At 40.2% G+C, this 24,267-nt stretch overlaps 1 long non-coding RNA gene across 1 annotated transcript; it reads left to right on the top strand.

Moving 5' to 3' along the window:
• The first annotated feature begins 12,911 nt into the window (after window positions 1-12,911).
• Window positions 12,912-15,944, top strand: LOC129641649 (uncharacterized). The gene is made up of 3 exons (XR_008709378.1): window positions 12,912-13,799; window positions 14,113-14,175; window positions 15,074-15,944. It is a non-coding gene; the product is annotated as an uncharacterized LOC129641649 (long non-coding RNA).
• The last annotated feature ends 8,323 nt before the right edge of the window (window positions 15,945-24,267 follow it).

Raw genomic sequence — 24,267 nt, 5'->3', positions numbered from 1 at the left:
AAACCTAGGCCTTGTTATTTTCTCTCCTAAAGTCATCTTTGCTGTAAAAGGAGTTCTGTTTTGTTTCCAGGGTAGAAATTAATTAATTACCTTATTTTTAAATTTATGGCTGATTTTATGAAGTCACCATTATTTTGTTCAAGGGAAAAAGGATATTCAGGCAGATTCCTTAACTTTTGAAGACCATGAAACAGAGGGAAACTCCATCTCTCAAATAGGGTGCTTTGAGATCAGTGTCGGAAAGAATATTGAGCTGGTTAAAATAAAGACTTGATATGTAGAACTTTCAGGTGTACAAGCTGGGTTTAGAAAAGGCAGGGGAACCAGAGATCAAATTGTCAACATTCGTTGATCATATAGAAAGGGAGAGAATTCCATAAAATATCATCTATTTTTGCTTCATTGACTATGCTAAAACCTTTGACTGTGTGGATCACAACAAACTGTGGAGAAATCGTAAAGAGATGGGAATACCAGACCACCTTACCTGCCTCCTGAGAAACCTGTATGTAGGTCAAGAAGCAACAGTTAGAACCAGACATGGAACGACAGACTAGTTCCAAATTGGGAAAGGAGTATAACAAGGCTGTATATTGTAACCACGCTTATTTAACTTATACGCAGAGTACATAATGAGAAAGGCTGGACTGGATGAATCACAGGCTGGAATCAAGATTGCTGGGAGAAATATCAACATCTTCAGATATGCAAATGACACCACTCTAATGGCACAAAGTGAAGAGGAACTAAAGAACCTCTTGATAAGTGTAAAAAAGGAGGGTGAAAAAGTTGGTTTAAAACTCAGTATGAAATTAAAAGAGGCTTATTCCTGGGAAGAAAAGTTATGACCAACCTAGACAGCAGCAGCAGCAGACAGCATATTAAAAAGCAGAGCTATCATTTTTCAGGAAAAGGTCTGTCTATGATTTTTCCAGTAGTCATGTATGGATGTGGGAGTTTGACCATAAAGAAGGTTGAGAGCTTAAGAATTAATTCTTCCAGATTATGGTGCTGGAGAAGACTCTTGAGAGTCCCTTGGACAGCAAGGACATCAAATCAGTCCATCCTAAAGGAAATCAACCCTGAATATTCATTGAAAGGAGTAAAACAGAAGCTCCAAAACTTTGGCCACCTGATGGGAAGAGCCAACTCATTGGAAAAGACCCTGATGCTGGGAAAGATTGAACGCAAAAGAGTAAGGGGGCTGCAGAGGATGAGATGGTTAGATAGTATTACCATCTCAGTGGACCTGAATTTGAGCAAACTCTGGGAGATGGTGAAGGACAGGGAAGCCTGGTGTGCTGCAGTCCATGAGGATGCAAAGGGTCAGATACAACTTAGTGACTGAACAATGGAAAATGTGGTTTCCAGTATTATTTTTTAATCTCAATATTGTATTATGAAGTATCAGTTACTCATTTGACCAATTTTGATGATCGACAGAGACAGGGCATATATAAAGGTCAGAATATAACACATATCATATTTTAAAAGACCAATTTCTGTTAATTCATCATTAACACTTGGTTTAAACATCCCTTTTATTTTTTTCAGAAAAGCCTTTTTTTAAGTCCCCAATTAATTATTTTACCTGTATTCTCTTAATACTACACTTTCACCATGTTATATAATCCATTAAGTAATATTTTAATATTGAATTGTATATATTTTTGCATTTCCTCTCATCTCTACCACTGCTCCCAGTCTCAGATGCCCACACTCAGGTTGCAGCTAGAATTTTCTGTATGTTCTGCCCTGAATTGTAAAAAACCACGCCTTCCAATTATCAGTTCAGTTCAGTAGCTCAGTCATGTCCTACTCTTTGTGACCCCATGGACAGCAGCACGCCAGGCCTCCCTGACCATCACCAACTCCTGGAGCTTACTCAAACTCATGTCCATAGAGTCGGTGATGCCATCCAACCATCCCATCCTCTGTCGTCCCCTTCTCCTCTCACCTTCAATCTTTCCCAACATCAGGGTCTCTTCCAATGAGTAAGTTCTTTGCATCAGGTGGCCAAAGTATTGGAGTTTTGGCTTCAACATCAGTCCTTCCAATAAATATTCAGGACTGATTTCCTATAGGATGGACTGGTTGGATCTCCTTGCAGTCCAAGGGACTCTCAAGAGTCTTCTCCAACACCACAGTTCAAAAGCATTAATTCTTCAGCTGTCAGTCTTCTTTATAGTCCAACTCTCACATCCATACATGACTACTGGAAAAACCATAGCTTTGCTTAGCTGGACCTTTGTTGGCAAAGTAACGTCTCTGCTTTTTAATATGCTGTCTAGGTTGGTCATAGCTTTTCTTCCAATTATAAAGGCCAGGAAATTGAGAAAGAATGGCTTTGTGTGTTGTTTTTCTGGAGGAGGGGAGTTGATTTTTTGGTCTTTTGTGTTTTTTTTAGTTCTAAGAAACTGAGCCTTAAATACCACAAGCCAAATCCTAGCAGACCTCGGGCAAAGACTTTACAGTAAACCCCACAATGTGACAATAGCAGTTGCTATCTTTACCCCAAATAAAAATAAGAGTTTGACTAAAGAGTAGAAAAGGGAGAATCAGAGTCTATGACAGCATAAATAAGCTGGAGGTTCCCTGAGAATGAGTCTGCCCTTGAGGTCATAATCTGAGAGTCCTGGGAGCACAGATGTAGAAACCCCAGGAAAGCTGGGGAGCATCCCAGCACTAATGGGACAGTGCCCACCTTCTCAGAGTGTTGTCCAGAAGTGCACCAACCTTATGGAGCCATTCACATTTAACCTGGCAGCAACAGATAGAGAAGATGTGTAGGCTGTTGGCCTGAGGGAAGTCTCCCACGAAGTCTCATTGCCTGTGTTCCCAAGCTTTCTGAGAAGTGTGCAGAGTGGCTGAGAACCAGTCAGCAGTTCCTAAGAGCCTGTCCAAGTGAAGGCAGTGGTTGTGACAACCTGTTGTCTTAGCAAGTTCCCTGTCAACTCCAGGGAAGGAATGGCTGTAAGAGCTGATGTCCAAGGCTCAGGCAGAGAGCGACACACCTCCACGAGGACAAGTCAGGCCACAGAATGGACTGACTTCCATGCCAGCAGGATGAATGAGCCCTGTCACAATCCCTTCAGTCTGCTACAACAAAATGCCGTTGACTGGGAACTTATAAACAATAGAAGTTTATTTCTCATGATTCTGGAGATAGGGAAGTTCAAGACCAAGGTTCCAACAGATTTTGTGTCTGGTGAGGACCCACTTCCTTGTGGATGACAGTCTTCTGGCTGGGTCCTCACCTGACCAAAGCTTTCTGGCATCTTTTTTTATAAGAACACTAATCCCGTTCATGAGGGCTCCATCCTCATGATCTCATGACCTCCCTAAGACCCCACCTCCTAACACATTCATTGGAGGTTAGGTTTCAACATAGGATTTTTTGAAGACACAAACATTCAGTCTATTGCAGGCCCCTAGGTACATGGATGCTCTGAGCTACCTCTGAGGAAAGTGGTAGAGAATTCTAAAAGAGACACAGACTTAAACCTGAATAGACTAAGTTACATTGAATTCAAAGGATTGAGTTTACCATTACCCAGTGGAAATGAAGGTTTATAAGCTGTATTAATTTTAATGAAAGAAATTTATCCTTTTCAAGTATATATTTAAAAGTATATTTATACTTTTCCAAGTCCTTACTCTTAATGCATTAGCATCATTTATTCATTCAACCAAAAATCGAATGTCTGTTCAAGCAGTATGATGAAAGCCAGATATACACAAATAAATAAGCTGTCTTTAAGAAAGTTATGGTTTAGTGGAGGAGACCCTATAGTCACACGTGATAAGGACTATTATAAAGATATACACTGGGTTTCCCTGGTGGCAGAAAACCTGCCTGCCAATGCAGGAGACCCGAGTTTGATCTCTGGGTCAGGAATATCCCCTGGAGATCAAACTCCAGGGCAACCCACTCCAGTATTCTTCCCTGGGAAATCCCATGGACAGAGGAGCTACAGTCCATGGGGTCACAAAAGTGGCAATACCACTTAGTGTCTAGACAACAACAAAAATATATGTATTTGTTTCCTGAGGTTGCTGAAACAAATTACCATAAATTTGTGACTTAAAACTACAGAAATTTATTCTCTCAGAGCTCTGGAGGCCAGGAGTCTAAAATCAAAATTGTGGTTAAAAACAATATTTGTTAAATTAGGAAATCCATGGAACACTCAGGTAATTCACATATAATATATAAATCCATCCAAAATATATTTCTATAATCTGCTAATGAAAATAGGGTGGCTTTTACATATGCTATATAACTACAGTCACTCCTTGGAGATATTGAGGTTTCAGTTCCAGACCACTGCAATGAAGTAAATATTACAGTAAAGGGAGTCAAACATTTTTTTTATTTCCCTGTGAATATAAAAGTTATACTTACACTATATTGTAGCCTCTTAAGTGCACAATAGCATTACATCATAATAAATGTACATTAATTTTAAAATACTTTATTGCTAAAAAATACCATCATCAGAGCTTTCAGCAAGTCATAATCTTTTTGCAATAGTAATATCAAAGACCACTGATGAGAGAGCTCCCTGGCAAATATAATAATAATGGTAAATTGCAAGAATGAAACATTGTGAGAATCACCAAAGTATGACACAGAACACAAAGTTAGCAAATGCTGTTGGGAAAACGGTGATGATGCCGAGTTGCCACAAACCTTTAATCTGTAAAATAGGCAGTATCTGTGAAGCACAACAAAGTGAAGTACAATAGATGAGGGAGGTCTATTAAAATAACTGACCTAGAAAACTGTTGTGATGAAGCTGGTGCTGAAAAAAAACAGTATTGTAGCATGGCACTGTTTTCTCTGTTGCCTGTTATCAGTTAGATTTTAAGTCATTATAAAATTTTTTTTTACTTACTTTTTGGCTGTGCTGGGTTTCCATTGCTGTGTGTGGGCTTTCTCTAGCTGTGACAAGTAGGGGCTACTCTACGTTGCAGTGTGCAGGCTTCTCACTGGGGTAGCTTCTCTTGCTGTGAAGCACAGGCTCCAGGCACGAGGGCTTCAGTGGTTGCAGTGTGCAGGCTCAGTAGCTATGGCACAGGGGCTTAGTTGCTCCATGGCATGTGGAGTCTTGCCAGACCAGGGATCGAATCCATGTCCCCCACATTGGCAGGCAGACACTTATCCACTGCACCACCAGGGAAATCCTAAATAAGTCACTAAGCAACTTGAGCAGCCTACAATGGTATTAGATGTTTTTATAAACAAATTCTCTACATTTTGTTTGCATTTGATTCTAAAACATTGGAATCGAGGCATTTGACAAATGGAGGATCAAAAAAACATCAGCTTGTGAAACGTTTTAAGGCATTAAAGTTTTTGAAAGCCAAGCTTATAAACAGAGAAGCAATGAAATTTGTCCCTACCAAAGCAAGGAAGTTAACAAATGTAGCAATAAAAATTTAAACAGTATACAGGATTTTATTTTTAAGGTCCATAATTGCAATTTGGAAAATCACAACTTGGGATAGATATTTTGATGGAGTTCCTATTTTTAATTGGATACACTGGCATTGTTTCAGAATAGATTGGAACAGAGTTGAGAAACCTACACTTTTGTGACATTTAAATTTGGACAGCCTTTTTGATAAGTTTTGTCTTATAAAATCACATGTCAAAAAAGGATATTCTAGATTGAACCAAAAATATCTGGGCCAAACTTTTTACTCATTTTAATATATATAAAAAATAGAATTGAGAACTTCCTCCATTTAGCAGAATTTGCTCTGATCTTACTACATACTTCTACATACTGCAGCCATGAAATAAAAAGACGCTTACTCCTTGGAAGAAAAGTTATGACCAACCTAGACAGCATATTAAAAAGCAGAGATGTTACTTTGCCAACAAAGGTCCATCTAGTCAAGTCTATGGTTTTTCCAGTAGTCATGTATGGATGTGAGAGTTGGACTATAAAGAAAGTTGAGCACCAAAGAACTGATGCTTTTGAACTGCGGTGTTGGAGAAGACTCTTGAGAGTCCCCTGGACTGCAAGGAGATCCAACCAGTCCATCCTAAAGGAAATTAGTCCTGAATGTTCATTGGAAGGACTGATGTTGAAGCCAAAACTCTAATACTTTGGCCACCTGATGTGAAGAGCTGACTCATTGGAAAAGACCCTGATGCTGGGAAAGATTGAAGGTGAGAGGAGAAGGGGATGACAGAGGATGAGATGGTTGGATGGCATCATCGACTCAATGGACACGAGTTTGAGTAAACTCTGGGAGTTGGTGAGGGACAGGGAGGCCTGGCGTGCCGCAGTCCATGGGATCGCTAAGAGTCGGACACGACTGAGCATCTGAACTGAACTGAACTACTACATACTTCAACTCTGGCAGAAAGAATAGCTATATTCTCATTAAAAACACAGTCTTCAGAGAAAAGTCAATTAAAGGTGCCCCAAATCTCTAATTTATACATCATAAAATCTAATTTTGAATATAATAAGCAATTTTATAGAATTTTAAGACCATATTGGAATAAATGCATTATTTATTCAAAGAAAAAGCAGAAACAAGAAAGAAGGAGAAACACCATGTCACAAAATTCAGAAGAAATTACAGTGGGCTCTCAATATCCAGGGGTTCTGTATCTGTGGATTCAACCAGCTGAAATTTTGAGCCAAACGTTCTTTGAATCCATGGATGCAAAACCCATGGATACAGAGGGCAGGAAGTCCTGTCACCACCTATCAGACTTGAATATCCCTGCATTTTGGTATACATGGGACCTCCTGAACCAATCCTTCCATGGATACTGAGGGATGACTGTAATCAATATATAGTAACATGGTATAAGGGGCTTCCCAGGTGGTACTAGTGGTAAAGAACCCACCTGCTAATGCAGGAGACACAAATTCGATCAGTGGGTCAGGAAGATGTTACATTTAGATAATAATTTTTACATTTAAAAATAATACTAATTTTACATTTAGATATCTGCCTTAATATTTTTCGAGAGACTTTTAAATACAGTTGATTTACAATGTTGTGTTAGTTTCCGCTGTATAGCAAAGTGATTCAGTTATACAGATACATTCTTTTTCATTACGGTTTATCACAGGATGTTGGATATAATTCCCTGTGCTCTACACTAGGATCTTGTTGTTTATCCATTAGGGAGACTTTTAAAAACAAGTTTTAATGGAATTTTTTTATGGACAACAATAACATAAAACCAGTTTGTTGATTAATAAGTATATATTTAAAGTTCAAATGATTGTAATGATTTTTAACAACTCTTACTTCAAAAATTGTTTGGTTGATTAGTTTCTCATCTAAGCTCAGCTGAAGTGCAGATTACATGGCAAATATGAGGATAGAGAGAAGGCGTTTTATAGGTTCTGAGGGGTGCTGATTCTTTCCTAACTGTTCAGACCATTGGAGAGCGTAAGAGGGAGAGGTGGGTACAGCCTACAGAGGCAGGCAGGCAGTCTGTCAGGCCCCCACCCCCCACTCCATCCAGAACAGCTCAGCTTATATCCGTTTTACCCGTTAGATTGCCATATAAGCTCTAATTTGAAGGAATGGTTCACTGACTACAAATAAGCTTGAAAACACTGCAATGAGCAATGGAGTGTCGGAGACAGATTTTAAGCAGTGGAATAACACGATCAGGTTTACGTTTTTAAAAGTCACTCTGGCAATAAGAGGGAGACTAGACACTTATGAAAAGTCAACACTGGGATTTATGCTAAATCCACATTTCTCAGTGTGTATTTTTCATAAAGTCTGTTCTCCCTCTTACAAATGACAAAAAAGAATTATATTTCCAAAGCCCCTCCTGTGAGGTACTGCATGTTGAATTATGATTAAAATTTCATTAAAACTTCTGTTCTTTTACTTTCTATTTTTTTAAGAAAGAAGTCAAGGTACCTATATTTTAAATAATATTTTGACATGGTAAAAGAATTTTATGTTATAATCCAAGGTGTGGAGGAGGGGCCATGGAACAATCCAACAAAAAGGGAAACTAAGAAACACATGGTGAAAAGTTCTTTTTCCTTTGACAACCTAGGTTGATTTAAATTACAAATCAACAAGATCTACATTACATAATATGTTTTGTTTTTTTATCTAGCTGCCTGGATGCTCAGAACTAAATTAAATGTTTGTAGCAACTGGTTTATTGCAGCTACTTGCAATACAAATTTTTCTCTGCTTTGCTTCCTTGTTTTGTTTGCTTTTTTCTAAATTGCTATTTTGAATACGATTTGGAAGTACTGATCTAAATTGTGAATATTAATTGGAGTGATTGCTAACATCATACTGGGCTTACATGTGCCAACAATGTTCTAGACCCTTTATATTAACTCATTTAATCCTCACTGAAACTAAATATGGAACTCTCTCTGGCTTTGGGATTAGTGAATTTATTTATAAAACATTGGTAGCATCAAAGGACATCTGTTTTCCCTTTATCACCAGTATAAGCTTACTAATAATTTCAATGCTTAAAACCCATCAAAGCATCGAAACAGCCAGTTTCAAAAAATCATTCTAAAGTACAAAAAGTCAAATCCCTAGACGTCACCACTCTGAGCCTCAACTCCTTCTTCTGTAAAATGAGTATAAAAATAATGACACAAAATACTGTTGTAGGTAGTTCTAATGAAAACATTCATATAGAATCTTATTGAAAACTTTAATGTGATAAACAAATGTTATTGTCATTCTGCAAAAAGACAAGGAAAAAATTGTTGTTATCATCTTACACATCTCATGCATTCCATTGACAAATCACTTTCTGCAAAAAGTCCAGAATTTGACCACTTTTCAGCACTTCACTTCTGGTCGGGCACTACCATCTCTCACTAGGACCATTGCCCCAGCGTCCCAATGGGTCTCCTGGTTTACACTTTTTTCTTCCTCCACACAGCAGGCAGAGTGATTCTTTTAAAATACAGTTCAGCTCATACCACTTCCCTGCTCAAAACCCCATAACGTAGGCAGAATAGAACTTCCCTGGTGGTCCAGAGACTAAGACTTCTCTCTCCCAACGCATCAAGAACCAGGTTCAATCCCTAGATCTCACATGCCCCAACTAAGAGTTTGCAGGCCACAACTACCGCACGCAAGGCCCAGCACAGTCAAATAAATAAATAAAAATCCTTGATTTTCCAGATATAATCACAAGAGTCTTTATAAGAAGGAGGCAGAAGTCAGAGGAGATGTGACAACAGAAAGATGGAGGGGTGCCATTACTGGAAGGGGGCCATAAGCCAAGGCTTGTGGGGAGCCTCCAAAAGATAGAAAATTCTCTCCTAATGTCCCCAGAAGAAAAGCAGCCCTGCTGTCACTTTGATTTTAACCCCATGTTACAGATTAAATTGGGTCTCCCCTTGAAAATATGTTGGAGTCCTAACCCCCAGTACCTCAGAAGGTGCCTTATTTAGAGAAAGGGTCTTTGCAGAGCTAATCAGCTTCAAATGAGGTCGTTAGGATAAGTCCTATTCCAATATGACTGGTACATTTATAGAAAGGAAAAATTCAGACACAGACATGCATGGAAGAAGAATGTCAGGTGAAGCAGAAGGTGAAGCAGAGCTCAGAGTGATGCTGCTACAAACCAAGGGATGCCAAAGAATGCAAGCAAACCACCAGAACCAGGGGGAGAGGCTTAGAACAGATTGTTGCTCACAGTCCTCAGAAAGAACCTGTTGATGCCTTGATCTCAGACTTTTAGCCTCCAGAAGTATAAGACAATACACTTCTATTGTTTAAGGCACCTCATTGTGGTACTTTGTTTTGGCAGCCCTAGCAAACTAGTTTACCCTGTAAGACCCACTTGGGATGTTGGACCTCCAGAACTGTAAAATAATTAATTTGTATTGTTCTAAGCCATTAAGTTTGTGGTAATCCATCATGGCAGCAATAGGAAACTAATATATTCTCCAAAGTCACCCCATTAGAAGTCCTAAAATCTGAAGTCTGTGCCATAGCTTAACGTCTTCCAACCTGAACTTCCTCTCTGGCTTTGTTGTTCAGTCATTAAGTCATGTCGAACTCTCTGCAACCCCATGAACTGCAGCACACTAGGCTTCCCTGTCCTTCGCTATCTCCTGGAGTTTGCTCAAACTCATGTCCATTGAGTCAGTGATGCCATCCATCCATCTTATCCTCTGTCAGTTGGCTCTTCATATCATGTGGTCAAAGTATTGGAGCTTCAGCTTCAGCCTCAGTCCTTCCAATGAATATTCAAAGTTGATTTCCTTTATGATTGACTTGTTTGTTCTCCTTGCTGTCCAAGGAACTCTCAAGAGTCTTCTCCAGCATCTCAATTTGAAAGCATCATTCCTTCAGCACTCAGCCTACTGTATGGCCCAACTCTCACATCCATACATGACTACTGGAAAAACCATAGCTTTAACTATATGGACCTTGTGATGTCTCTGCTTTTTAATATGCAATCTAGGTTTGTCACAGCTTTCCTTCCAAGAAGCAAGCATCTTTTAACTTTGTGGCTGCAGTCACCATCTGCAGTAATTTCAGAGCCCCATTATTCTTCCCTCACTCCTTCTGTTCCAGCCCCACTGGTTTCCTTGCTGTTCTTGGAACATCCTTTTCACTCATGCAGGGCCTTTGCATTTGCTGCTTCCTCAGACTAAAATGCTCTTCCTCTCCCATGCTCCCTTACTTCTTTCAGGTCCCTGATCTTGAATGCCCTTATCAGAGAAGCCTTCCCTCAACCTCCAATGTAGAATAGCACTCTCTCCTTTCTGCTTTGTTTTTCTTAGCACTTATCACCCTCCATGTGTTATATACTACATGTTAATTTGTGATCATCAACTCCTCTTGCTTCCATCAAAGCACCTTGAGAGCAGGGAGTCATTTGGTTCATTCCTATGTCTCCACTACCTATAGGTGCCAGGCACATAGGAAACATTCAAGACATCTTTATTGATTGAATGAATTTTGAATGAAAATTGAAATCAAAATTTCTGCCTCTGAAGTGATTTCCACTTAAACTGTTTTTTATATCTTTGTTTTGAAGCATATAAGCAATGAAACAATAGGCTCTGGGTTCATAAAACTCAATGTCCCAAGTGACTCTCATCGAAAAAAAAAAAAAAAAAATTGGAAGCTCACTGGGAAGGCAGCAGCACAGATTTTCTGCAGAACTTCAAAACCTTTCAAACCAGAGAGTCAAAAGCACAAAGGCAGACTATGCCGGACCAGAGAAACCAGTCAAGATGTAATGATAGCTCTGGACTTAATAATTAATCTCAAAAGGCTAGCTGGGCAATTAAGCCTGGGTATGGAATTAGGTATTAAAATATTTTTAATGCAGTAATAAAGTAGAGTGGGCTTTTGTTGTTTATAAGGAATTCAAAACTAGTCCTAGTCTTCAAAAGCTCTTCCATTTCCAATTTTAATAGATGTGACATACGCAGCCTTAAAACAGAAGTTATGATACGGGTAGACGTTTAAGCTGCTAGAGAGTGCAGCTTAAATGAAAGCACTTCTCAATCTCTTGTTCTAATGATTGTTCCCTTCAACTTAGAAGTCAGAGCCTGTAGGTAAGGCTCTAAGGGTTTTGTTTTCACCTCTTTTTTTAACCATCAAGTCATCATCCTTTGTTTATTTGCATCACCCTGCCCATAGGTTTAAGACTTGTAAAGCCAAACATAAGCAAAGGAAAGAATGAATGTGCACATTCTTAAACAAGCTTAAACAAAGTATCTTCAGCTAATTATCACTGCTGGACATACATTAATGGGTAAATAGCATAAATTTAACTCACATCTTGGGAGATGCTTCTAGACTCCTCAAATCCCCACATCTGTGATTGCCATCATGCTGTGTGTGTGTACTCAGCTGTGTCTGACTCTTTGTGACCCCATGGACTGTAGCCCACCAGGATTCTCTGTCTGTGGGATTTTTCAGGCAAGAATACAGGAGTGGTTTGCCATGCCCTTCTCCAGTGGATCTTTCAGATCCAAGGATAGAACCCAAGTCTCGCGCATTGGCAGGCATATTCTTTACTACTCAGCCACCAGGGAAGCCACCATTTGTAAGAGGAGGAATACCTAAATGCCCTTCCCAGATACTCTTAAGAGAGGAGGAGGGGTAAAATCTGATGAGTCAGAATCCAATAATACTCAAAGGGACAAGTTTATTAACAGGTTTTAAATATCCACTTGCACTGAACATTAATCCTTAGCCCTGTTCACTTTCTATAGGAGCAACAGTCTGAGTCAGGGCTGTCCCTGAGGCCCAGTAGCCTCCCTGTTTCCCATCACATGCCCCAACCTGTTGGTCACTAATAAAATTTCCTCCACCGGGGGCCAAGCAGAAGTGATAAAAGATTCCAAACTTTGGATGTATGTTTGAGGGCAGCTGGGAGACTCCTTTTAGGCCAAAACTAAGCCAAGAGCTCCCTCTGTTCATCGCTAGCCCCCTGCACCCCAATCATGATGTGATCCTTTGTTTTACCATCTGCTATTGGTCCCTATATCTCCCTCAGGCTTTCCTGGGTCCCTCCCTCCAAATACTACTAAAACTCTGCCTTTGATTTCACTAACCATATAATTTCACCCTGCAGTATAAAAGCAAACATAAACTCTGCAATGATCCCTTTGGTTCCTTAATGGGCATTAAAAGACATTACCCATGGCCGAGTACTACTTCGCCACCAGCTGGGCACCCTTACCAGTTAAGACTCTCCCACATTTAAGAAACATGAAACTACATCACAACAAAATCACATGAACCTGCAGCGTGGCTGGTGAGCAGCCAAAACTGTATATAGTCGTCCCTTGGTCTGTGGGTAGATTGGTACCAGGAGCCCCGTGGATAAGAGTCCCTTACAGTAAGCCCTTGTATCAGGAGTTTCCACATCCTCAGATACAGAGGGCCAACTGTATGTTAATACGAGATGCCTAAGATATTCTCCCTAACTACTTTTTTCCTGTTAATCATATGAAGCTGCTTAATTCCTTACTATCTCAAACAGAAACCTCTGACACCTAATCTCTGTCCTTTCTTTAAAAAAATTTTTTTTAATTGAGATATAGTTGATGTACAGTATTAGATAGGTTTTAGGTATACAACATACTGGTTTCTCCTCTTTTTAGGCCTGGTTTTGACTGATTTTTATAGGGTGGTCTATATTTCCTATTTCCATTTTTGCTCTTACCACATTTACCATTTACATCCACATTTTAACTAAAATTATGCACCGTCTCTCCAAAGCCTTTAGAAATGTGGTTGTGAGGTGGAGTGGGGAACATTCTATAGTAATATGATTAGATCTCAGCCTTTTTGTGAGTCTGTACCTGCCTCTGGATTGTGAACCTCACATGTGTTTCTCAGTTTTTTCTCGGGTGGGACAGGATGGATAAATTGGGCTGACCTTAGGCATCTCCCTTCTTCCATGTGGAAGGCTAGCGTCTGCTAGAGTTGAGTATATCCCTTCCCCCAGCTCATTTAGGCTCTGATAAGAATACCCCAGCAGGTTAGGCTCTGGATAACTAGTTTCCCCTGAGGACAGGGCTTCTGAAGAACTGAGTGCTCTGGTGTATTTCAAAATGGCTCCATTCCCCTCGCCTTGCTGGAAGGTCTACAGAGATTCTTTCTTCTCCAGCATCTACTGTGAGAACCTGGTGGAGCTCTGCAAAAGCAGGAGCCACCTCTATGCCCAAGTCCTCTAGGTGTTTTTAACTCTCAGGCTTGTCCACACTGAGTCTCTGTCAATTACAGTTCAGGCGTTTCTTCCCCACCCTTGGTTCCTGCAGTGATTTCCACTCCTCTCTGCTCCGGTAAGTCAGGACTCCCCATATTCACCTGTCTCTACAATCTTTGGGGCAGTGGCTTGCCCAATGTCCTTGCCTCTCTTCCAGAAAAGTTATTGATTCTTCAGTCTGTTTAGTTTTTACTTCAGGGCCTTGTCGATTTTCACTGAGTCCATTAAATTGATCCTGTCTGGTTCCCCTTCCCCTCATTCCTCATCCTGTAATTTAGCTTTCTCTTTTATTCCTCCATATCCCTGCATATGCTATTTTCACTTTACATTACTTCCATTTTCCACATGAAAAATATTGTTGTTTAAATTAAGATTCTTTTGGATACAAGCAGGAGGGAAAAACCACTAAAGCCGACTTAAGTGTATGAAGAGAATGGAGCTGAATTTCCAGGGTAAGCTGGCTTCAGGAACAACTGGATTCATGGCCCAGAACTTGTCACTGAGACTTTGATTTCTTTCATCTCTCTGCTTACCCCTGCTTTTTAGTATGTGTTGACCTAATTTTCAGTGTCATTGCCCTGCCAAAGTGGCTGTGGTAATTCCCACCTCATATTCTTGAGGTTTGAGTCCAGCTAGGATGAGAGAATATCTCCTCCTAGGCATCTAAGCAGTTCTGATTGACTTAAGTCACATGGCCAGCCCTGATCCAACCGCTGTGCCCAGAGAAGCAGAAAGCATTTATTGGCTTAGATCTTGGTTACCTATATGCCTATCCCACTGTTCCCCCAGGACACAAGAAACAAGAATAGCAGAGAGAGATCCCCTGATGAATACCAGGGACTATTACCCTAAGTTAGGCAAATAGCTACTGGATGACCGAAACACATTTATCCACTATATTATTTTTTTTTAAGATTAAGTTTAAGCATCCCCATGAGACTGAGATCTTTGAGGTCAGGGACTATATCTATTTTATTTTTGTACCTTAATGCCTTAAATGTATTGAGCACTCAAAAAGCATGTGCTGAATGAAGAATATGCCTATAGGAAAACAGTAAAGACAGCAACTAACTGCTAAGGGGAGTTGGGGAAAGTTTCCAAGAGGACGTGGCACCTCAGACAGGTGTGATGATGAATGTGAGTCCACCAGGAGCAGGGTAAATTGCAAGAAGGGCATCCAGAAGAAGTAATAGCCCATGAAAACACCTAGACCAGCATGGAACATTCAAGACTAAATCATCTAGATCCGGAGAAGTAGGAGATAGAACAGGACAAGGAGATGCAGGTAGCTTATTAAAGACAGAAAAAGAAAGAAAGAAAGAAAACCTAAAGATTTGTATTTATCTCTAGGTGGTGGAGAATCCATGGGCAAACTCCAGGAGATGGTGAGGGACCGAGAGGCCTGGTGTGCTGCAGTCCAGAGGGTCACAAAGAGTCAGACATGACTTGGCAACTGAACGACAGCAACAAAAGTGGAGAATCACTGCATGCCTTTGAAAGAGGGATTAATATAATTGAGTATTCTTACTTTAGAAAGACAACATTGATTTCTTTCCTCTCCCAGTCTGTCCTCCCCACTGCTGTGCGAGTCAAGAAACCAATTAGGAGATTGATACCTAATCAGTCCAGGGTTTCCCAGGTGGCTCTGTGATAAAGAATTCACCTGCCAATGCAGGAGACACAGGAGACATGTGTTCGATCCCTAGGTCGGGAAGAACCCCTGGAGGGAGGGCATAGCAACCTACTCCAATATTGTTGCCTGGGAAATCCCATGGACAGAGGAGCCTGGCGGACTACAGTCCATGGGGTTGCAAAGACTTGGAGGACATGACTGAGCAACTGAGCACACACACAGCTAATTAGTCCAGAGAATAAAAGGTAAATCAAGAAGTATTTCTAAGAAGTAAAATTAAGAAGTGATAGTGATCACATATGCTTAGAGATGGACACATAAGAGAATGTAGGAGATTTCAGATTGTCTGACAAGGCAGATGGCAATACCAGCAAAAAGGATAAGGAACAGAGGAAAAGGAAGTCAAGCTGAAATATGCCTCTTTTTCCTACTTCTTGCTTTGCTGTCTATGCTTTGCTTTTTCAATCCAAGGAAACATTTAACCTGTACTGTGTGAACCGTGAACTTTCTGATGTTCAAGCTGGTTTTAGAAAAGGCAGAGGAACCAGAGATCAAATTGCCAACATCCGCTGGATCATAGGAAAAGCAAGAGAGTTCCAGGAAAACATCTATTTCTGCTTTATTGACTATGCCAAAGCCTTTGACTGTGTGGATCACAATAAACTGTGGAAAATTCTGAAAGAGATGGGAATACCAGACCACCTGATCTGCCTCTTGAGAAATTTGTATGCAGGTCAGGAAGCAACAGTTAGAACTGGACATGGAACAACAGACTGGTTCCAAATAGGAAAAGGAGTTCGTCAAGGCTGTATATTGTCACCCTGTTTATTTAACTTACATGCAGAGTACATCATGAGAAACGCTGGACTGGAAGAAACACAAGCTGGAATCAAGATTGCTGGGAGAAATATCAATAACCTCAGATATGCAGATGACACCACCCTGATGGCAGAAAGTGAAGAGGAACTCAAAAGCCTCTTGATGAAAGTGAAAGTGGAGAGTGAAAAAGTTGGCTTAAAGCTCAACATTCAGAAAACGAAGATCATGGCATCCGGTCCCATCACTTCATGGGAAGTAGATGGGGAAACAGTGGAAACAGTGTCAGACTTTATTTTTCTGGGCTCCAAAATCACTGCAGATGGTGACTGCAGCCATGAAATAAAAAGGTGCTTACTCCTTGGAAGGAAAGTTATGACCAACCTAGATAGCATATTCAAAAGCAGAGACATTACTTTGCCAACAAAGGTCCGTCTAGTCAAGGCTATGATTTTTCCTGTGGTCATGTATGGATGTGAGAGTTGGACTGTGAAGAAGGCTGAGCACCGAAGAATTGATACTTTTGAACTGTGGTGTTGGAGAAGACTCTTGAGAGTCCCTTGGACTGCAAGGAGATCCAACCAGTCCATTCTGAAGGAGATCAGCCCTGGGATTTCTTTGGAAGGACTGATGCTAAAGCTGAAACTCCAGTACTTTGGCCACCTCATGCGAAGAGTTGACTCATTGGAAAAGACTCTGATGCTGGGAGGAATTGGGGGCAGGAGGAGAAGGAGATGACAGAGGATGAGATGGCTGGATGGCATCACTGACTCGATGGACGTGAGTCTGAGTGAACTCCGGGAGTTGGTGATGGACAGGGAGGCCTGGTGTGCTGCGATTCATGGGGTTGCAAAGAGTCAGACACGACTGAACGACTGATCTGATCTGATCTGATGTGTAACATGTTTGGGCTTCCTGGTGGCTCAGATGGTAAAGAAACTTCCTGCAATGTGGGAGACTTGGGTTCGATCCCTGGGTTGGAAAGATCCCCTGGAGAAGGGACTGGCAACTGACTCCAGTATTCTTGCCTGGAAAACCCATGGACAGAGGAGCCTGGGAGGCTACAGTCCATGGGGTCGCAAAGAGTCAGACATGACTGAGCAGCTAACACACACACACATGTGCAACATGGTTATGTAAGATTGTTGACGAAGGGAGTGTGTGGGGTCCACTGCTTGCCACTCAAAAGCCAGTAAACAGACCAGGCTGGTGGGAAAGAAAGTTTGCTTTATTTCAGATGCCGGCAACCAGGGAGGGAGAGGGTGGTGGACATCTGTCCAAAGGCCAACTCCCCAACCCTGACAGACAAGGGGTGAGAGTTTTTACAGACAGAGTTGGGGTGGGGCAGCTACATGCAGAAACAACACAGTCATGTCCAACAGTCATCTTCAAATTGGTCATCAGTGGTCTGACCAGCATCATCTTCGTTGTTTTAGGTACAGTTAATCTTCAGTTCCAGGGTTATTTGTTCCCATTTCTTTGTGATCAGTTTTTGCAATTGTGGCCGCTCATGTCCTGGGTACAGTCTGGTCATCATGTAGTTAACTTCTCCACCTGCTGTTTTGATATCTATAAGACAACTCACAAGATATGGCTCAGAATATTATCTATCTTGAGAAAGAACTAAAGGTCCTTGACTATGCTTAATGACTACATTATTATTGTTTAATCTCCTTTGACTGTTCCTTTGTTTCTGTATTTCTCATTTATATGATTAAATTTATGCTTTGGCTAGAGTTTTCGACAGACAATATGCAGGCAGAGGACACGGTGGGGACGCAAGGACCACAGGGTCCTGCTCTATTTCAAGATCTCCTCCAAACTGATGACTCTCTTGCCAAGGCTCCAAGGATAAATATGGGATGAGTTTTCTAGAAATCTGTAAAGGGTTCTGTTATAAATTCACCAGCATAGAGGTATGATTTTCCCCAGGAGAGCATGATTAAAAATTGGAAGTTTGAGAAACCTAACCATAAGACCAAGTCATTGCAATGAGGGAAGGCAGCCAGGATGGGTTCTAAACCTGAGTTAGCTGACAATAACTGCCTTTTGTTAGAGTGGTTTTTTGCAGGATTCTCATCCGATAGGGAAGCTGGGTGCTCTATTGATGGGAGAAACTTGATTTGATTTTTATTGAGGGATAGTTGATTTACAATGTATTTGTCCCAGATGTACAATGTGGTGAGTCAACACTTTTAGATTATTTTCTATTTAAAATTATTATAAAATATTGACTATATTCCCTGTACAATATATCTTTGTAGCTTACTTTACGCACAGTAGTTTGTACTTAATCCCTTGCTCCTATCCTCCCTTTCCCTCTTCCCACTGGCAACCACTAGTTTGTTCTCTGGCAACCACTAATTTTTGAGTCTGTTTCTGCTTTATTATATTTATTTATTCATTCATTTTATCTTTTAGATTCCACATGTAAGTGATAACATGAAGTACTTGTCTTCCTCTGTCTTATTTCACTAAGTATTACACCCTCTCTGTTCATCCATATTGTTGCAAATGGCAAGATTTTGTTCTTTTTATTAATGACTGAGTAGTATTCCATTATATGTGTATGTGTATATATCTGTATGTGTTATATACACCACGTCTTTCTCCATTCATCTGTTGCTGGTCACTTAGGTTGCTTCCATATCTTGGCTATTGTAAATAGTGCTGCTAAGAATGTTTGGGTGCATATATCTTTCCTAATTAGTGTTTTTGTTTTCTTCAAATATATATTCAGAGATGGAATTACTGGGTCAGATGGTAGTTCTATTTAGTTTTTTGAGGAACCTCTTTACTGTTTTCCACAATGGCTACACCAACTTACATCCTCACCAGCAGTGTACAAGGGTTCCCTTTTTTCTACATCCTCACCAACATTTGTCATTTTTTGGTCTTTTTAATGATAAGTATTCTGACAGATTGGAGAAGGAAATGGCAACTCACTCCAGTATTCTTGCCTGGAGAATCCCAGGGATGGGGGAGCCTGGTGGGCTGCCATCTATGGGGTCTCACAGAGTTAGACACGACTGAAGCGACTTAGCAGCAGCAGCAGCAGCATTCTGACAGATGTGAGGTGATATCTCATTGTGGTTTTGATTTACATTTCTCTGGCTAGTAATATTGAATATCTTTTCAAGTGCCTGATGGCTCTGTATGCCTTCTTTGGAAAAAAAAAATCTATTCAAGGGTTCTGCCCATTTTTTAATTGGGCTGGGCTTTTTTATATATATATATTGAGTTGAGCTGTTTGATATTTTATGAGATGTTTGATATTGTATAAGCTGTTTATATATTTTGAATATTAACTCTTTATCAATTGTTTGCAATTATTTTCTCCCATTCAGTAGGTTCTTCTTGCTTTGTTGACAGATTCCTTTGTGCAAAAGCTTTTAAGTCTAATTAGACCCCATTTGTTTATAAAAGCAAAAACTTTTATTTCCTTTGCCTTAGGAGACTCCCAAAGATATTGCTGGGCTTCCCTGGTGGCTAGGCAATAAAGAATCTGCCTGCCAGTACAGGAGATGCTGGTTTGATCCCTGCATTAGGAAGATCCCCTGGAGAAGGAAACGGCAATCCACTCCAGTATTCTTGCCTGGAGAATTCCACGGACAGAGAAGGGGGTCACAGAGAGTTGGGCACAACTTAGCGAGTCAACAACAACAACAAAGATATTGCTACAATTTGTATCCAAGGTGGTCTTTAGGCATGTTATCACCTTACCTGATGTGGGCGGGATCTGGTGAAAGCCACGGAGGCTGGTAGACATTTTGTTAAATGTCTGGAGGCGGAGTTGGTTGCTGTTTTGCTGTGAACGAGGACGCTGGTGGTGGCCTGTGTTCTCGCGCTCCAGGCTAGAGGCCTGGCCCTGACGGCAGGCCCATAGTGGAGAAGAGCCTGAGCCTTGTCTTCCTTCCCTGCCCCCACCAGCTCCCCTGGGAGAGGCAGAGCTGGGCAGGAGCGCAGACAGGCTGTTCGGGTGTCTGGATGGAGGTCATGGCTCAGTGTGGTTCCAGGGAAACAGCCCTTGTCCGCCGTATTGAGGAGTAAGGAGACAGAGTAAACCCCACTCGGAGGATGGCAGCGGCGTGGAAACTGTGTTCCACTGGTTTCTTCTAGGACTGTTATGGCTTTTAGTCTTACACTGGTCTTTAATCCATTTTGAGTTTAAATTTGTAAATGGGATGAGAAAATGTTCTAGCCTCAATCTTTTACATCTAGATGTTCATGGCAACTTCTGATTAAAGTTGATCATTTTCAAATGCCATTTAAATGCTTTAATGAAATAAATAACACAGGATATTGTCCTCCTCCACAAAGTTTCGTTTCAGTTAGATTTTTTTTTAGCCCTATACTTTGGTGACCTGATGCAAAGAGCTGACTTATTGGAAAAGACCCAGATGTTGGAAAAGATTGAGAACAGGAGGAAAAGGGGATGACAGAGGATGAGATGGTTGGATGGCATCACCAACTCGATGGACATGCGTTTGAGCAAGCTCCAGGAGTTGGTGATGATCAGGGAAGCCTGGGGTGCTGCAGTCCACGGGGTTGCAAAGAATTGGACACAACTGAGTGACTGAACTAATCTTGTGGAGTCGTGGAATTTTAAATATAAGCAACGTTGTGACTCATTTTTTTTCTTATAAGTCATTTCTTTATAGCCTAGTGTCATTTGCCTGGAAAATTCCAAGGGCTACAATCCATGGGGTTGCAAAGAGTTGGACAAGACTGGGTGACTTCACTTTCACTTTTGTATCATTTCCTTAAAGGAAAAATTAACCTCAGTAAATCAAAACTGTATAGAGATCTATAAAAGAATTTTAAGAAGTCTACAAACATTCTGAAACAGCCTTAAGATTCCTTAGATTTTGAAACATTATACCAATATCATAAGATTATCGTATTCTAGAATTCCTTTATGTAGAAAATACTTCATTTAACTTTTAAATATCACATATTAAATAATGTTCTTTCTCCATTTTCATTACTATGTTAAACATACTAATTCTAAGAGTTAATATCACATTAGTGACATAAACTATTTCCAACGTTTACTTCTAGAGAAAACTCCTTTCTATCCCTATTGATTACTTCATTTCCTTCATAATTAGAATTGTTTATTATTCTCATATTCCTATACCTAAAGCTATTATTGCAGTCATGAAAATAAAATGCTGACACACCTGGCAGTTTTGGCACACCTAAATCAAAGTAGTCCATCAAAAACAAATTTGAGTCTTCAAAAATAATAATAGGCAACACAGGCACAGCTAACTTTTTACTGCATCCGTTTACCCAATCCTGACTACAGGAGACTTTTATTTTCCTTAAGTCTCTGTTGTTTGGATTTTTGTTTTGCAATATCTGTCATTGCCATTGTAAAGTATATTTTAAGTCTGTTAAAACTGAGTTAACTGCCAAGGATGTCACAACTCTTTCCCAAAACCCAATTTTAAAGGCGTTTTCAAATCTTAACTATTAAGCAGGTTTATAGCTTAGAGAAACAAGGTATCTGTTAGAAATCTGAGGATTGCCTGTGCCATCCAGACTTGAGAATAATGGAGAATAATATGCTTGAGGATATTACGCTCCAGAGATCCAGTTCCCAACTTCTCACCCTCAGGGTGTATGAGGGTCAGCAACAGTATACTCATGACTCCTACAACCTAGAGTCCATCATCATTATTTTCAGATTAAAAATAGAATGTTTCATTAAGCAGTGACTCATTAGTAAAAATGCATAATAATAAGTTTAAAAGATAATTAAGGTAATTTGCAAAAGAAATAAAATTCAGGATAAAGAATGGGTACATAATTTTCTTTGAATGATGGATAACAGTCCAATAACCACCTGGTTACATAGCTCTCCTGAAGTATGCTTCCCTGGTGAGGCAGAGCAGAGTGTTTAAGTGCTGGCAAGCAGATGGAGCATAGGAAGGAAGGAGTTCAAAAAATAACAGGGAAACTTCAGAGACCATCTGACCCATACTGATCCTGATTTAAATCCTAGAGATGGTCACTGATTAGGAGTTAAGGCTGAATATCTTATACTTATCAGGGGGACATTTTAAAGTGGTCAAAACAAATCAAAAAGGAAAGAAAAAAACATCTCGTTTAGAAATAACAAACCACAGTTAACCCATCTCTCCCACTCCTCAACCGCTGGCAACCATGAATCTGTTTTCTGTATCTATGTGCCTGGTTTATCTAGATTTCACATATGAGACTGTATACAGAATTTGTTTTTCTCAGTCTATTGCAGTTCTCATAATGCCCTTGAGGTCTGTCCATGTTGTTACAAATGGCAAGATTTTATTCTTTCAATGGGCGAATAATATTTCTATGTATTTCAAAATTTCTTTTACATTCATCCATCAATATTGTCTCCATATCTTGCCTGTTGTAAGTAATGTTGCATTCAACATGGAATTCAATATATTTTGCTTAGTGTTTTCATTTTCTTCTGATAAATACCCAGAAATAATATTGCTGGATCATATGGTAGTTCCATTTTTAATTTTGCAAGAAAACTCCATACGGCTTTCCATAGCAGCTATAACAATCCACATTCCTACCAACGGTGCCCAGGGATTCCCTTTTCTCTATATCCTTGTCAATACTTGCTATTTCTTAACTTTTTGATAATAGCCTTTCTAACAGGTGATATCTCATTGTAATTTTGATTTGCATTTCCCTGATGATTAGTGATGCTGAACATCTTTTCATTTGCCTATAGTCCATCTGTATATCTTCTATGAAGAAAATGTCTATTCACATCTTCTGCCTATTTTTTAATTGTTTGGCATTTTTTTTTACTATTGATTTAAAATTCTTTATACATTTTGGATATTAACCCCTTGTCAGAAATAGGATTTACAAATATTTCCTCCCATTCTATTGGTTATCTTCTCATTTTGTTGATGGATTCTTGGCTATGAAGGCTTTTCATTTGATGTGGTGCCACTTGTTCAAATTTGTTTTTTCTTTTGTTGCCTTTCCTTTGCATATTTTAGGCTCAAAAAATCATCATGAAGATCTATATCAAAGAGCTTACTGCCTATGTTTTGTTTTAGAAGTTTTATAATTTCAGGTCTTAAAATCAAAACTTTAATCCATTTTGAGTTAATTTTGGATACAGTATAAAATAGTGGTCCACTTTCATTCTTTTCCAACAGTTCAGTTCAGTCGCTCAGTCATGTCTGACTCTTTGTGACCCCATGAACTGCAGCACGCCAAACCTCCATGTCCATCACCAACTCCCGGAGTCCACCCAAACCCATGTCCATTGAGTCGGTGATGCCATCCAACCATCTCATCCTCTGTCGTCCCCTTCTCCTCCTGCCCCCAATCCCTCTCAGCATCAGGGTCTTTTCCAATGAGTCAGCTCTTCGCATCAGGTGGCCAAAGTACTGGAGTTTCAGCCTCAGCATCAGTCCTTCCAATGAACACCAAGGACTGATCTCCTTTAAGCTGGACTGGTTGGATCTCCTTGCAGTCCAAGGGACTCTCAAGAGTCTTCTCCAACACCACAGTTCAAAAGCATCAATTCTTCAGCGTTCAGCTTTGTTTATAGTCCAACTCTCACATCCATACATGATGACTGGAAAAACCATAGCCTTGACTAGACGGACCTTTGTTGACAAAGTAATGTCTCTGCTTTTTAATATGCTGTCTAGGTTGGTCATAACTTTCCTTCCAAGGAGTAAGCATCTTTTAATTTCATGGCTGCAGTCACCATCTGCAGTGATTTTGGAGCCCAAAAAAATAAAGTCTGACACTGTTTCCACTGTTTCCCCATCAATCTCCCATGAAATAATGGGACCAGATGCCATGATCTTTTTTCTGAGTGTTGAACTTTAAGCCAACTTTTTCACTCTCCTCTTTCACTTTCATCAAGAGGCTCTTTAGTTCTTCTTCACTTTCTGCCATAAGGGTGGTGTCATCTGCACATCTGAGATTATTAATATTTCTCCAAGCAATCTTGATTCCAGCTTGTGCTTCCTCCAGCCAAGCATTTCTCATGATGTACTCTGCATATAAGTTAAATAAGCAGGGTGACAACATACAGCCTTGACGCACTCCTTTTCCTATTTGG

The sequence above is a fragment of the Bubalus kerabau genome, chromosome 1 (assembly GCF_029407905.1).
Source record: "Bubalus kerabau isolate K-KA32 ecotype Philippines breed swamp buffalo chromosome 1, PCC_UOA_SB_1v2, whole genome shotgun sequence".
In the NCBI taxonomy this organism is placed as follows: Eukaryota; Metazoa; Chordata; class Mammalia; order Artiodactyla; family Bovidae; genus Bubalus; species Bubalus kerabau.
Note: the sequence above shows the minus strand (reverse complement) of the source record. Positions and strands in the feature narration are given on the sequence as shown.